This window comes from Carcharodon carcharias, chromosome 8, assembly GCF_017639515.1.
Source record: "Carcharodon carcharias isolate sCarCar2 chromosome 8, sCarCar2.pri, whole genome shotgun sequence".
NCBI lineage: Eukaryota > Metazoa > Chordata > Chondrichthyes > Lamniformes > Lamnidae > Carcharodon > Carcharodon carcharias.
Genome location: NC_054474.1, coordinates 147,705,508 through 147,718,489, shown reverse-complemented (window position 1 = coordinate 147,718,489; position 12,982 = coordinate 147,705,508). Strand labels below are relative to the sequence as shown.

Here is a 12,982-nt window from a genome sequence, read left to right as displayed (position 1 = left end):
GCTCGATAGTGTGGCCCTGTCACTGTGTCACTGGCTGACCCCTCGATAGTCCGGCCCTGTCACTGTGTCACTGACTGACCCCTCGAGAGTGCGGTTCTGTCAGTTTGTCACTAACTGACCCCTGGATAATGCGCCCAGTCACTGTGTCACTGACTGACCCCTCAATAGTGCGGCCCTGTCACTATGTCTCTGACTGACCACTCGATAGTGCAGCCCTGTCACTGTGTCACTGACTGACCACTCGACAGTGTGGCCCTGTCACTGTGTCACTGACTGACCCCTCAACAGTGCGGCCCTGTCACTATGTCACTGACTGACCGCTTGATAGTGCAGCCCTGTCACTGTGTCACTGACTGACCTCTTGACAGTGCGGCCCTGTCACTGTGTCACTGACTGACCACTCAATAGTGCGGCCCCGTCACTGTGTCACTGACTGTCCGCTCGACTGTACTGCCCTGTCACTGTGTCACTGACTGACCCCTCAATAGTGCGGCCCTGTCACTGGTTCACTGACTGACTGACCCCTCGACAGTGCGGCCCTGTCACTGACTGACCGCTCGATAGTTCAGCCCTATCACTGTGTCACTGACTGACCACTCAACAGTGCGGCCCTGTCACGGTGTCATTGACTGACCCCTCGATTGTGCGGCCCTGTCAATGTGTCACTGACTGACCGCTCGACTGTACGGCCCTGTCACTGCGTCACTGACTGACCCTTCGACAGTGCGGCCCTGTCACTGTGTCCCTGAATGACCCTTCGACTGTGCGGCCCTGTCACTATGGCACTGACTGACCCCTCGACAGTGCAGCCCTGTCACAGTGTCTCTGACTGAACCCTCGACTGTACGGCCCTGTCACTGTGTCACTGACTGACTGCTCGACTATACAGCCCTGTCACTGTGTCACTGACTGACCGCTCGACAGTGCGGCCCTGTCACGGTGTCACTGACTGACCCTTCAACAGTGCAGCCCTGTCACTGTGTCACTGACTGACCACTCGATAGTGCGGCCCTGACACTGTGTCACTGACTGACCCCATGACAGTGCGGCCCTGTCACTGTGTCACTGACTGACCGCTCAACAGTGCGGCCCTGTCACTGTGTCACTGACTTACCCCTCGATAGTGCGGCCCTGTCACTGTGTCACTGACTGACCGCTCGATAGTTCAGCCCTGTCACTGTGTCACTGACTGACCGCTCGACAGTGCGGCCCTGTCACTGTGTCACTGACTGACCGCTCGACAGTGCGGCCCTGTCACTGTGTCACTGACCGACCGCTCTACAGTGCGGCCCTGAAACTGTGTCGCTGACTGACCCCTTGACAGTGCGGCCCTGTCACTGTGTCACTGACTGAACCCTTGACAGTGCGGCCCTGTCACTATGTCACTGACTGACCGCTTGACAGTGCGGCCCTGTCACTGTGTCACTGACTGACCACTCAATAGTGCGGCCCTGTCACTGTGTCACTGACTGATCTCTTGACAGTGCGGCCCTGTCACTGTGTCACTGACTGACCACTCAATAGTGCGGCCCCGTCACTGTGTCTCTGACTGACCGCTCGACTGTCCTGCCCTGTCACTGTGTCACTGACTGACCCCTCAATAGTGCGGCCCTGTCACTGTTTCACTGACTGACTGACCCCTCGACAGTGCGGCCCTGTCACTGACTGACCGCTCGATAGTTCAGCCCTGTCACTGTGTCACTGACTGACCACTCAACAGTGCGGCCCTGTCACGGTGTCATTGACTGACCCCTCGATTGTGCGGCCCTGTCAATGTGTCACTGACTGAACGCTCGACTGTACGGCCCTGTCACTGCGTCACTGAATGACCCTTCGACTGTGCGGCCCTGTCACTATTGCACTGACTCACCCCTCGACAGTGCGGCCCTGTCACTGACTGACCGCTCGATAGTTCAGCCCTGTCACTGTGTCACTGACTGACCACTCAACAGTGCGGCCCTGTCACGGTGTCATTGACTGACCCCTCGATTGGGCGGCCCTGTCAATGTGTCACTGACTGACCGCTCGACTGTACGGCCCTGTCACTGCGTCACTGACTGACCCTTCGACAGTGCGGCCCTGTCACTGTGTCCCTGAATGACCCTTCGACTGTGCGGCCCTGTCACTATGGCACTGACTGACCCCTCGACAGTGCGGCCCTGTCACTGTGTCTCTGACTGACCCCTCGACTGTACGGCCCTGTCACTGTGTCACTGACTGACTGCTCGACTATACAGCCCTGTCACTGTGTCACTGACTGACCGCTCGACAGTGCGGCCCTGTCACGGTGTCACTGACTGACCGCTCGACAGTGCAGCCCTGTCACTGTGTCACTGACTGACCCATCGACACTGCGGCCCCATCACGGTGTCACTGACTGACCGCTCGACAGTGTTGCCCTGTCACTGTGTCACTGACTGACCCCTCGACAGTACGGCCCTGTCACTGTGTCACTGACTGACTGCTCGACAGCGTGGCCCTGTCACTGTGTCCCTGACTGACCGCTCGACAGTGCGGTCCTTTCACTGTTTCACTGACTGACCGCTCGATAGTTCAGCCCTGTCACTGTGTCACTGACTGAACCCTCGACAGTGTGGCCCTGTCACTGTGTCACTGACTGACCGCTCGACAGTGTGGCCCTGTCACGGTGTCACTGACTGACCACTCGACAGTGCGGCCCTGTCACTATGTCACTGACTGACCCCTCAACAGTGCGGCCCTGTCACTATGTCACTGACTGACCGCTCGATAGTGCAGCCCTGTCACTGTGTTACTGACTGACCTCTTGACAGTGCGGCCCTGTCACTGTGTCACTGACTGACCGCTCGATAGTGTGGCCCTGTCACTGTGTCACTGGCTGACCCCTCGATAGTGCGGCCCTGTCACTGTGTCACTGACTGACCCCTCGATAGTGCGGTCCTGTCACTTTGTCACTAACTGACCCCTGGATAATGCGCCCAGTCACTGTGTCACTGACTGACCCCTCAATAGTGCGGCCCTGTCGCTATGTCACTGACTGACCGCTCGATAGTGCAGCCCTGTCACTGTGTCACTGACTGACCACTCGACAGTGTGGCCCTGTCACTGTGTCACTGACTGACCCCTCAACAGTGCGGCCCTGTCACTATGTCACTGACTGACCGCTCGATAGTGCAGCCCTGTCACTGTGTAACTGACTGACCTCTTGACAGTGCGGCCCTGTCACTGTGTCACTGACTGACCACTCAATAGTGCGGCCCCGTCACTGTGTCACTGACTGACCGCTCGACTGTACTGCCCTGTCACTGTGTCACTGACTGACCACTCAATAGTGCGGCCCTGTCACTGTTTCACTGACTGACTGACCCCTCGACAGTGCGGCCCTGTCACTGACTGACCGCTCGATAGTTCAGCCCTGTCACTGTGTCCCTGACTGACCACTCAACAGTGCGGCCCTGTCACGGTGTCATTGACTGACCCCTCGATTGTGCGGCCCTGTCAATGTGTCACTGACTGATCGCTCGACTGTACGGCCCTGTCACTGCGTCACTGACTGACCCTTCGACAGTGCGGCCCTGTCACTGTGTCCCTGAATGACCCTTCGACTGTGCGGCCCTGTCACTATGGCACTGACTGACCCCTCGACAGTGCAGCCCTGTCGCAGTGTCTCTGACTGACCCCTCGACTGTACGGCCCTGTCACTGTGTCACTGACTGACTGCTCGACTATACAGCCCTGTCACTGTGTCACTGACTGACCGCTCGACAGTGCGGCCCTGTCACGGTGTCACTGACTGACCCTTCAAAAGTGCAGCCCTGTCACTGTGTCACTGACTGACCACTCGATAGTGCGGCCCTGACACTGTGTCACTGACTGACCCCTTGACAGTGCGGCCCTGTCACTGTGTCACTGACTGACCGCTCGACAGTGCGGCCCTGTCACTGTGTCACTGACTTACCCCTCGATAGTGCGGCCCTGTCACTGTGTCACTGACTGACCGCTCGACAGTGCGGCCCTGTCACGGTGTCACTGACTGACCACTCGACAGTGCAGCCCTGTCACTGTGTCACTGACTGACCCCTCGACACTGCGGCCCCATCATGGTGTCACTGACTGACCGCTCGACAGTGTTGCCCTGTCACTGTGTCACTAACTGACCCCTCGACAGTACGGCCCTGTCACTGTGTCACTGACTGACCGCTCAACTGTACGGCGCTGTCACTATGTCACTGACTGACCAATCGACAGTGCGGCCCTGTCACTGTGTCACTGACTGACCCCTCAAAAGTGCAGCACTGTCACTGTGTCACTGACTGACCACTCGATAGTGAGGCCCTGTCACTGTGTAATTAACTGACCACTCGATAGTGCGGCCCTGTCACTGTGTCACTGACTGACCCATCAACAGTGTGGCCCTGTCACTGTGTCACTGACTGACCACTCGATAGTGCGGCCCTGTCACTGTGCCAGTGACTGACCTCTCGATAGTGCGGCCCTGTCACTGTGTCACTGACTGACCCTTCAACAGTGCAGCCCTGTCACTGTGTCACTGACTGACCACTCGATAGTGCGGCCCTGACACTGTGTCACTGACTGACCCCTTGACAGTGCGGCCCTGTCACTGTGTCACTGACTGACCACTCGACAGTGCGGCCCTGTCACTGTGTCACTGACTTACCCCTCGATAGTGCGGCCCTGTCACTGTGTCACTGACTGACCGCTCGACAGTGCGGCCCTGTCACTGTGTCACTGACTGACCGTTCGATAGTTCAGCCCTGTCACTGTGTCACTGACTGACCGCTCGACAGTGCGGCCCTGTCACTGTGTCACTGACTGACCCCTCAACTGTGCGGCCCCGTCACTGTGTCATTGAATGACCCCTCGACAGTGCGGCCCTGTCACTGTGTCACTGACTGACCGCTCGATAGTGCAGCCCTATCACTGTGTCACTGACTGAGCCTTCAACTCTGCGGCCCCATCACTGTGTCACTGACTGACCTCTCGATAGTTCAGCCCTGTCACTGTGTCCCTGACTGACCGCTCGACAGTGCGGCCCTTTCACTGTTTCACTGACTGACCGCTCGATAGTTCAGCCCTGTCACTGTGTCACTGACTGACCGCTCAACAGTGCGGCCCTGTCACTGTGTCCCTGACTGACCGCTCGACAGTGCGGCCCTTTCGCTGTTTCACTGACTGACCGCTCGATAGTTCAGCCCTGTCACTGTGTCACTGACTGACCGCTCAACAGTGCGGCCCTGTCACTGTGTCACTGACTGACCACTCGATAGTGCGGCCCTGTCACTGTGTCACTGACTGACTGCTCGACTGTACGGCCCTGTCACTTTGTCACTGACTGAACGCTCGACTGTACGGCGCTGTCACTGTGTCACTGACTGACCACTCGACCGTGCGGCCCTGTCACGGTGTCACTGACTGACCGCTCGACAGTGCAGCCCTGTCACTGTGTCACTGACTGACCCCTCGACACTGCGGCCCTGTCACTGTGTCACTGACTGACCGCTCGACAGTGTGGCCCTGTCACTGTGTCACTGACTGACCCCTCGACAGTATGGCCCTGTCACTGTGTCACTGACTGACCCCTCGATAGTACGGCCCTGTCACTGTGTCACTGACTGACCCTTCAACAGTGCGGCCCTGTCACTATGTCACTGACTGACCAATCGACAGTGCGGCCCTGTCACTATGTCACTGACTGACCCCTCAACAGTGCAGCCCTGTCACTGTGTCACTGACTGACCGCTCGATTGTGCGGCCCTGTCACTGTGTCACTGACTGACCACTCGATAGTGCGGCCCTGTCACTGTGTCACTGACTGACCCTTCAACAGTGCGGCCCTGTCACTGTGTCACTGACTTACCCCTCGATAGTGCAGCCCTGCCACTGTGTCACTGACTAACCGCTCGACAGTGTGGCCCTGTCACTGTGTCACTGACTGACCGTTCGACAGTGCGGCCCTTTCACTGTTGTACTGACTGACCACTCGATAGTTCAGCCCTGTCACTGTGTCACTGACTGACTACTCAACACTGCGGCCCTGTCACTGTGTCACTGACTGACCGCTCGACAGTGTGGCCCTGTCACTGTGTCACTGACTGACCCCTCGACAGTATGGCCCTGTCACTGTGTCACTGACTGACCCCTCGATAGTACGGCCCTGTCACTGTGTCACTGACTGACCCTTCAACAGTGCGGCCCTGTCACTATGTCACTGACTGACCAATCGACAGTGCGGCCCTGTCACTATGTCACTGACTGACCCCTCAACAGTGCAGCCCTGTCACTGTGTCACTGACTGACCGCTCGATTGTGCGGCCCTGTCACTGTGTCACTGACTGACCACTCGATAGTGCGGCCCTGTCACTGTGTCACTGACTGACTGCTCGACTGTACGGCCCTGTCACTTTGTCACTGACTGAACGCTCGACTGTACAGCGCTGTCACTGTGTCACTGACTGACCACTCGACCGTACGGCCCTGTCACGGTGTCACTGACTGACCGCTCGACAGTGCAGCCCTGTCACTGTGTCACTGACTGACCCCTCGACACTGCGGCCCTGTCACTGTGTCACTGACTGACCGCTCGACAGTGTGGCCCTGTCACTGTGTCACTGACTGACCCCTCGACAGTATGGCCCTGTCACTGTGTCACTGACTGACCCCTCGATAGTACGGCCCTGTCACTGTGTCACTGACTGACCCTTCAACAGTACGGCGCTGTCACTATGTCACTGACTGACCAATCGACAGTGCGGCCCTGTCACTGTGTCACTGACTGACCCCTCAACAGTGCAGCCCTGTCACTGTGTCACTGACTGACCACTTGATAGAGCGGCCCTGTCACTGTGTCACTGACTGACCACTCGATAGTGCGGCCCTGTCACTGTGTCACTGACTGACCCTTCAACAGTGCGGCCCTGTCACTGTGTCACTGACTGAACCCTCGATAGTGCAGCCCTGCCACTGTGTCACTGACTAACCGCTCGACAGTGTGGCCCTGTCACTGTGTCACTGACTGACCGTTCGACAGTGCGGCCCTTTCACTGTTGTACTGACTGACCACTCGATAGTTCAGCCCTGTCACTGTGTCACTGACTGACCACTCAACACTGCGGCCCTGTCACTGTGTCACTGACTGACCGCTCGACAGTGTGGCCCTGTCACTGTGTCACTGACTGACCCCTCGACAGTATGGCCCTGTCACTGTGTCACTGACTGACCCCTCGATAGTACGGCCCTGTCACTGTGTCACTGACTGACCCTTCAACAGTGCGGCCCTGTCACTATGTCACTGACTGACCAATCGACAGTGCGGCCCTGTCACTATGTCACTGACTGACCCCTCAACAGTGCAGCCCTGTCACTGTGTCACTGACTGACCGCTCGATAGTGCGGCCCTGTCACTGTGTCACTGACTGACCACTCGATAGTGCGGCCCTGTCACTGTGTCACTGACTGACCCTTCAACAGTGCGGCCCTGTCACTGTGTCACTGACTTACCCCTCGATAGTGCAGCCCTGCCACTGTGTCACTGACTAACCGCTCGACAGTGTGGCCCTGTCACTGTGTCACTGACTGACCGTTCGACAGTGCGGCCCTTTCACTGTTGTACTGACTGACCACTCGATAGTTCAGCCCTGTCACTGTGTCACTGACTGACCACTCAACACTGCGGCCCTGTCACTGTGTCACTGACTGACCTCTCGACAGTGCGGCCCTTTCACTGTTTCACTGACTGACCATTCGATAGTTCAGCCCTGTCACTGTTTCACTGACTGACCACTCAACAGTGCGGCCCTGTCACTGTGTCACTGACTGACCCCTCAACAGTGCGGCCCTGTCACGGTGTCATTGACTGACCCCTCGATTGTGCGGCCCTGTCAATGTGTCACTGACTGACCGCTCGACTGTACGGCCCTGTCACCATATCACTGACTGACCGCCCGATAGTTCAGCCCTGTCACCGTGTCACTGACTGACCGCTCGACATTGCGGCCCTTTCACTGTTTCACTAACTGACCTCTCGATGTTTCAGCCCTGTCACTGTGTCACTGACTGACCCCTCGACAGTACAGCCCTGTCACTGTGTCACTGACTGACCCCTCGACTGTGCGGCCCCATCACTCTGTCAATGAATGACCTCTCGACAGTGCGGCCCTGTCACTGTGTCACTGACTGACCCCTCAACAGTGCGGCCCTCTCATTGTGTCACTGAATGACCACTCAACAGTGCGGCCCTGTCACTCTGTCATTGACTAACCCCTTGATTGTGCGGCCCTGTCAATGTGTCACTGACTGACCGCTCGACAGTGCGGCGCTGTCACCGTATCCCTGACTGACCACTCGATAGTGCAGCCCTGTCACTGTGTCACTGACTGACCCCTCAACTGTGCGGCCCCGTCACTGTGTCATTGAATGACCCCTCAACAGTGCGGCCCTGTCACTGTGTCACTGACTGACCGCTCGATAGTGCAGCCCTGTCACTGTGTCACTGACTGACCCTTCAACTCTGCGGCCCCATCACTGTGTCACTGACTGACCTCTCGATAGTTCAGCCCTGTCACTGTGTCCCTGACTGACCACTCGACAGTGCGGCCCTGTCACTGTGTCACTGACTGACCGCTCGACAGTGTGGCCCTGTCACTGTGTCACTGACTGACCGCTCGACAGTGCGGCCCTTTCACTGTTTCACTGACTGACCGCTCGATAGTTCAGCCCTGTCACTGTGTCACTGACTGAACCCTCGACAGTGTGGCCCTGTCACTGTGTCACTGACTGACCGCTCGACAGTGCGGCCCTGTCACGGTGTCACTGACTGACCACTCGACAGTGCGGCCCTCTCACTATGTCACTGACTGACCCCTCAACAGTGCGGCCCTGTCACTATGTCACTGACTGACCGCTCGATAGTGCAGCCCTGTCACTGTGTCACTGACTGACCTCTTGACAGTGCGGCCCTGTCACTGTGTCACTGACTGACCGCTCGATAGTGCGGCCCTGTCACTGTGTCACTGGCTGACCCCTCGATAGTGCGGCCCTGTCACTGTGTCACTGACTGACCCTTCAACTCTGCGGCCCCATCACTGTGTCACTGACTGACCTCTCGATAGTTCAGCCCTGTCACTGTGTCCCTGACTGACCGCTCGACAGTGCGGCCCTGTCACTGTGTCACTGACTGACCGCTCGACAGTGTGGCCCTGTCACTGTGTCACTGACTGACTGCTCGACAGTGCGGCCCTTTCACTGTTTCACTGACTGACCGCTCGATAGTTCAGCCCTGTCACTGTGTCACTGACTGAACCCTCGACAGTGTGGCCCTGTCACTGTGTCACTGACTGACCGCTCGACAGTGCGGCCCTGTCACGGTGTCACTGACTGACCACTCGACAGTGCGGCCCTGTCACTATGTCACTGACTGACCCCTCAACAGTGCGGCCCTGTCACTATGTCACTGACTGACCGCTCGATAGTGCAGCCCTGTCACTGTGTCACTGACTGACCTCTTGACAGTGCGGCCCTGTCACTGTGTCACTGACTGACCGCTCGATAGTGCGGCCCTGTCACTGTGTCACTGGCTGACCCCTCGATAGTGCGGCCCTGTCACTGTGTCACTGACTGACCCCTCGATAGTGCGGTCCTGTCACTTTGTCACTAACTGACCCCTGGATAATGCGCCCAGTCACTGTGTCACTGACTGACCCCTCAATAGTGCGGCCCTGTCACTATGTCACTGACTGACCGCTCAATAGTGCAGCCCTGTCACTGTGTCACTGACTGACCACTCGACAGTGTGGCCCTGTCACTGTGTCACTGACTGACCCCTCAACAGTGCGGCCCTGTCACTATGTCACTGACTGACCGCTCGATAGTGCAGCCCTGTCACTGTGTCACTGACTGACCTCTTGACAGTGCGGCCCTGTCACTGTGTCACTGACTGACCGCTCAATAGTGCAGCCCTGTCACTGTGTCACTGACTGACCCCTCAACAGTGCGGCCCTGTCACTGTGTCACTGACTGACCCCGACAGTGCGGCCCTGTCACTGTGTCATTGACTGACCCCTCGACAGTGCAGCCCTGGTCAGGGTAGATCACCAACTCCAGAGCGGATTTGACCCGATTGGCGATGACCTTGGACAGAATCTTATAGTCCACATTCAACAGTGAAATGTGTCGCCAATTTCTAATTTCCTCCCTTTCCCCCTTGTGCTTGTAGATGAGGGTGATAATGCCTTTCCTCATGGATTCTGACATACTGCCGGCCAGAAGCATACTCTCGTACACTTCTAGCAGGTCTGGGCCGATCCAGTCCCACAGAGCCGAATACAACTCCGCCGGCAAGCCGTCGCTTCCGGGAGTTTTACTCTTCTCAAAGGACTCAAGGGGCCTTAGTCAGTTCGTCAGGAGTTAGTGGTTTGTCCAGACTCTCCCGTGTACTGTTGTCTAAGACCTCCGTGATAGAGTACAGGAAGGACTGGGAGGCCGTGCTGTCTGTGGGCTTTACGTCATACAATCCGGCATAGAAGGATTTGCTAATCCTCAAAATGTCAGATTGCAATGATTTTACTGAGCTGTCTGCTTCCTTCAGGCTGCTGATCACAGAGCCCTTTCTGTGTACCTTTTGGAAGAAGAAACGTGAGGACGTCTCATCCTGCTCCACGGAGCGGACTCTGGAACGGAAGATGATCTTGGAGGCTCTTCATCTCCTGGAGTTCCTCCTTGACATCGACCCCCATCAGCTGCAGCCGGAGCAGGTTCTGCATGTTTTTCTGGAGTTGGGACATTTCCCTCTGTTCCTTTCTAGCTTTCTGGGTGCCTTTGAGGATGAAAAACTTCTTGATGTTTCCCTTGATCGCTTCCCACCAGTGTGTCAGTGACTCAAAGTGGGGTTCCACGGTTCTCCAACCTTTGTAATCCCTCTTGAGCTCCTCAAAGTTCTCTGGGGTCAGCAGTTGCACGTTTAGCTTCCATGCCCCCCTGCCCACCATCTGGTCTTCCTCTAAGTGACAGTCAGCCAGTAGGAGGCAGTGGTCAGAGAAGAACACCGGCTTGACGTCCATAAGACCATAAGACATAGGAGCAGAAATTAGGCCATTCAGTCCATCGAGTCTGCTCCGCCATTCAATCATGGCTGATAAGTTTCTCAACCCCATTCTCCCGCCTTCTCCCCGTAACCTTTGATCCCATTATCAATCAAGAACCTATCTATCTCGGTCTTAAATACACTCAATGACCTGGCCTCCACAGCCTTCTGTGGCAATGAATTCCATAGATTCACCACTCTCTGGCTAAAGAAGTTTCTCCTCATCTCTGTTCTAAAAGGTCTTCCCTTTACTCTGAGGCTGTACCCTCGGATCCTACTCTCTCCTACTAATGGAAACATCTTCCCCATGTCAACTCTATCCAGGCCTTTCAGTATTCTGTAAGTTTCAATCAGATCCCCCCTCATCCTTCTAAACTCCATCGAGTATAGACCCAGAGCCCTCAAATGTTCCTCATATGTTAAGCCTTTCATTCCTGGGATCGTTCTCATGAACCTTCTCTGGACCCTCTCCAGGGCCAGAACATCCTTCCTGAGATACGGGGCCCAAAATTGCTCACAAAATTCTAAATGTGGTCTGACCAGAGCCTTATAAAGCCTCAGCAGCACATCCCTGCTTTTATATTCTAGTCCTCTCGAAATAAATGCCAACATTGCATTTACCTTCTTAACTACCGACTCAACTTGCAAGTTAACCTTAAGAGAATCCTGAACTAGGACTCTCAAGTCCCTTTGCACTCCAGATTTCTGAATTCTCTCCCCATTTAGAAAATAGTCTATGCCTCTATTCTTCCTACCAAAGTGCATGAGCTCACACTTCCCCACATTGTATTCCATCTGCCACTTCTTTGCCCATTCTCCTAACCTGTCCAAATCCTTCTGCAGCCTCCCCGCCTCCTCAATACTACCTGTCCCTCCACCTATCTTTGTATCATCTGCAAACTTAGCCCGGATGCCCTTAGTTCCTTTAAGTAGATCATTAATGTATAAAGTGAAAAGTTGTGGTCCCAACACTGAGCCCTGCGGAACTCCACTAGTCACTGGCCGCCATCCTGAGAATGACCCCCTTATCCCCACTCTCTGCCTCCTGCCAGACAGCCAATCTTCTATCCAAGCTGGTACCTTGCCTCTAACACCATGGGCTCTTATCTTACTGAGCAGCCTCCTGTGCGGCACCTTGTCAAAGGCCTTCTGGAAGTCCAAGTAGATAACATCCATTGGCTCTCCTTTGTCTAACCTACTCATTACCTCCTCAAAGAATTCTAACAGATTTGTCAGGCATGACCTCCCCTTGATGAAACCATGCTGACTTTGTCCGATCTTACCATGCACTTCCAAGTCAGTGGATCTGACTGCAATTGCGCAGGACACAAACAGGAAGTCTATCCTGGAACAGGTGGACCCGTCAGGCCGCGACCAGGTGTATCTACGCTGCGCTCCATCTGCAGGGTTGCTGAAGACGTCGTGCAGCTTGACATCCTTAACTGTTTCCATCAGGGATCTGGATGTAGCGTCCAATCTGCTGTCGGCCCTACCGGATCGTCCAGCTGCATCGATGATGCAGTTGAAGTCACCGCCCAGAATGACCGGCCTGGAGGTCGCCAGCAGCGGTGGGAGCTGCTGAAAAACCTCCAGCCGCTCTGCCCCTTGTGATGCTGTCTTTGAGAGATCCAGACCTTTGGTCTGCTCACAAATTGCCTCACTCTGCGTGGACTGAGGAAACTGTCCTGAACCTCCCCATTGGAGATGTTCCACTCAGGAGGCATTGTAGGGGGGGCGGGGGAGACGGGGGTGTTGTGCAAGGAGTAAGGTTTGAATCGTTCTCTGTTGGAGAAGTCTCTCCGATCCTCTCCCCCTCCGGGGCGTTGCTGCTCCCGGCTTCCTGGAGCTGGAGTGCGCTGGCCTCTTCAATTTGAGGGTGAAGCTGGGGTGCGCTGGTCTCTTTGT

At 56.1% G+C, this 12,982-nt stretch overlaps 1 protein-coding gene across 1 annotated transcript in view; it reads right to left on the bottom strand.

The window, feature by feature from the left end:
- LOC121281511 (paired mesoderm homeobox protein 2-like) overlaps positions 1 to 12,982 on the bottom strand; it is a 177,043-nt gene that overhangs the window by 163,940 nt on the left and 121 nt on the right. The gene's annotated exons all lie outside the window — the stretch shown is intronic.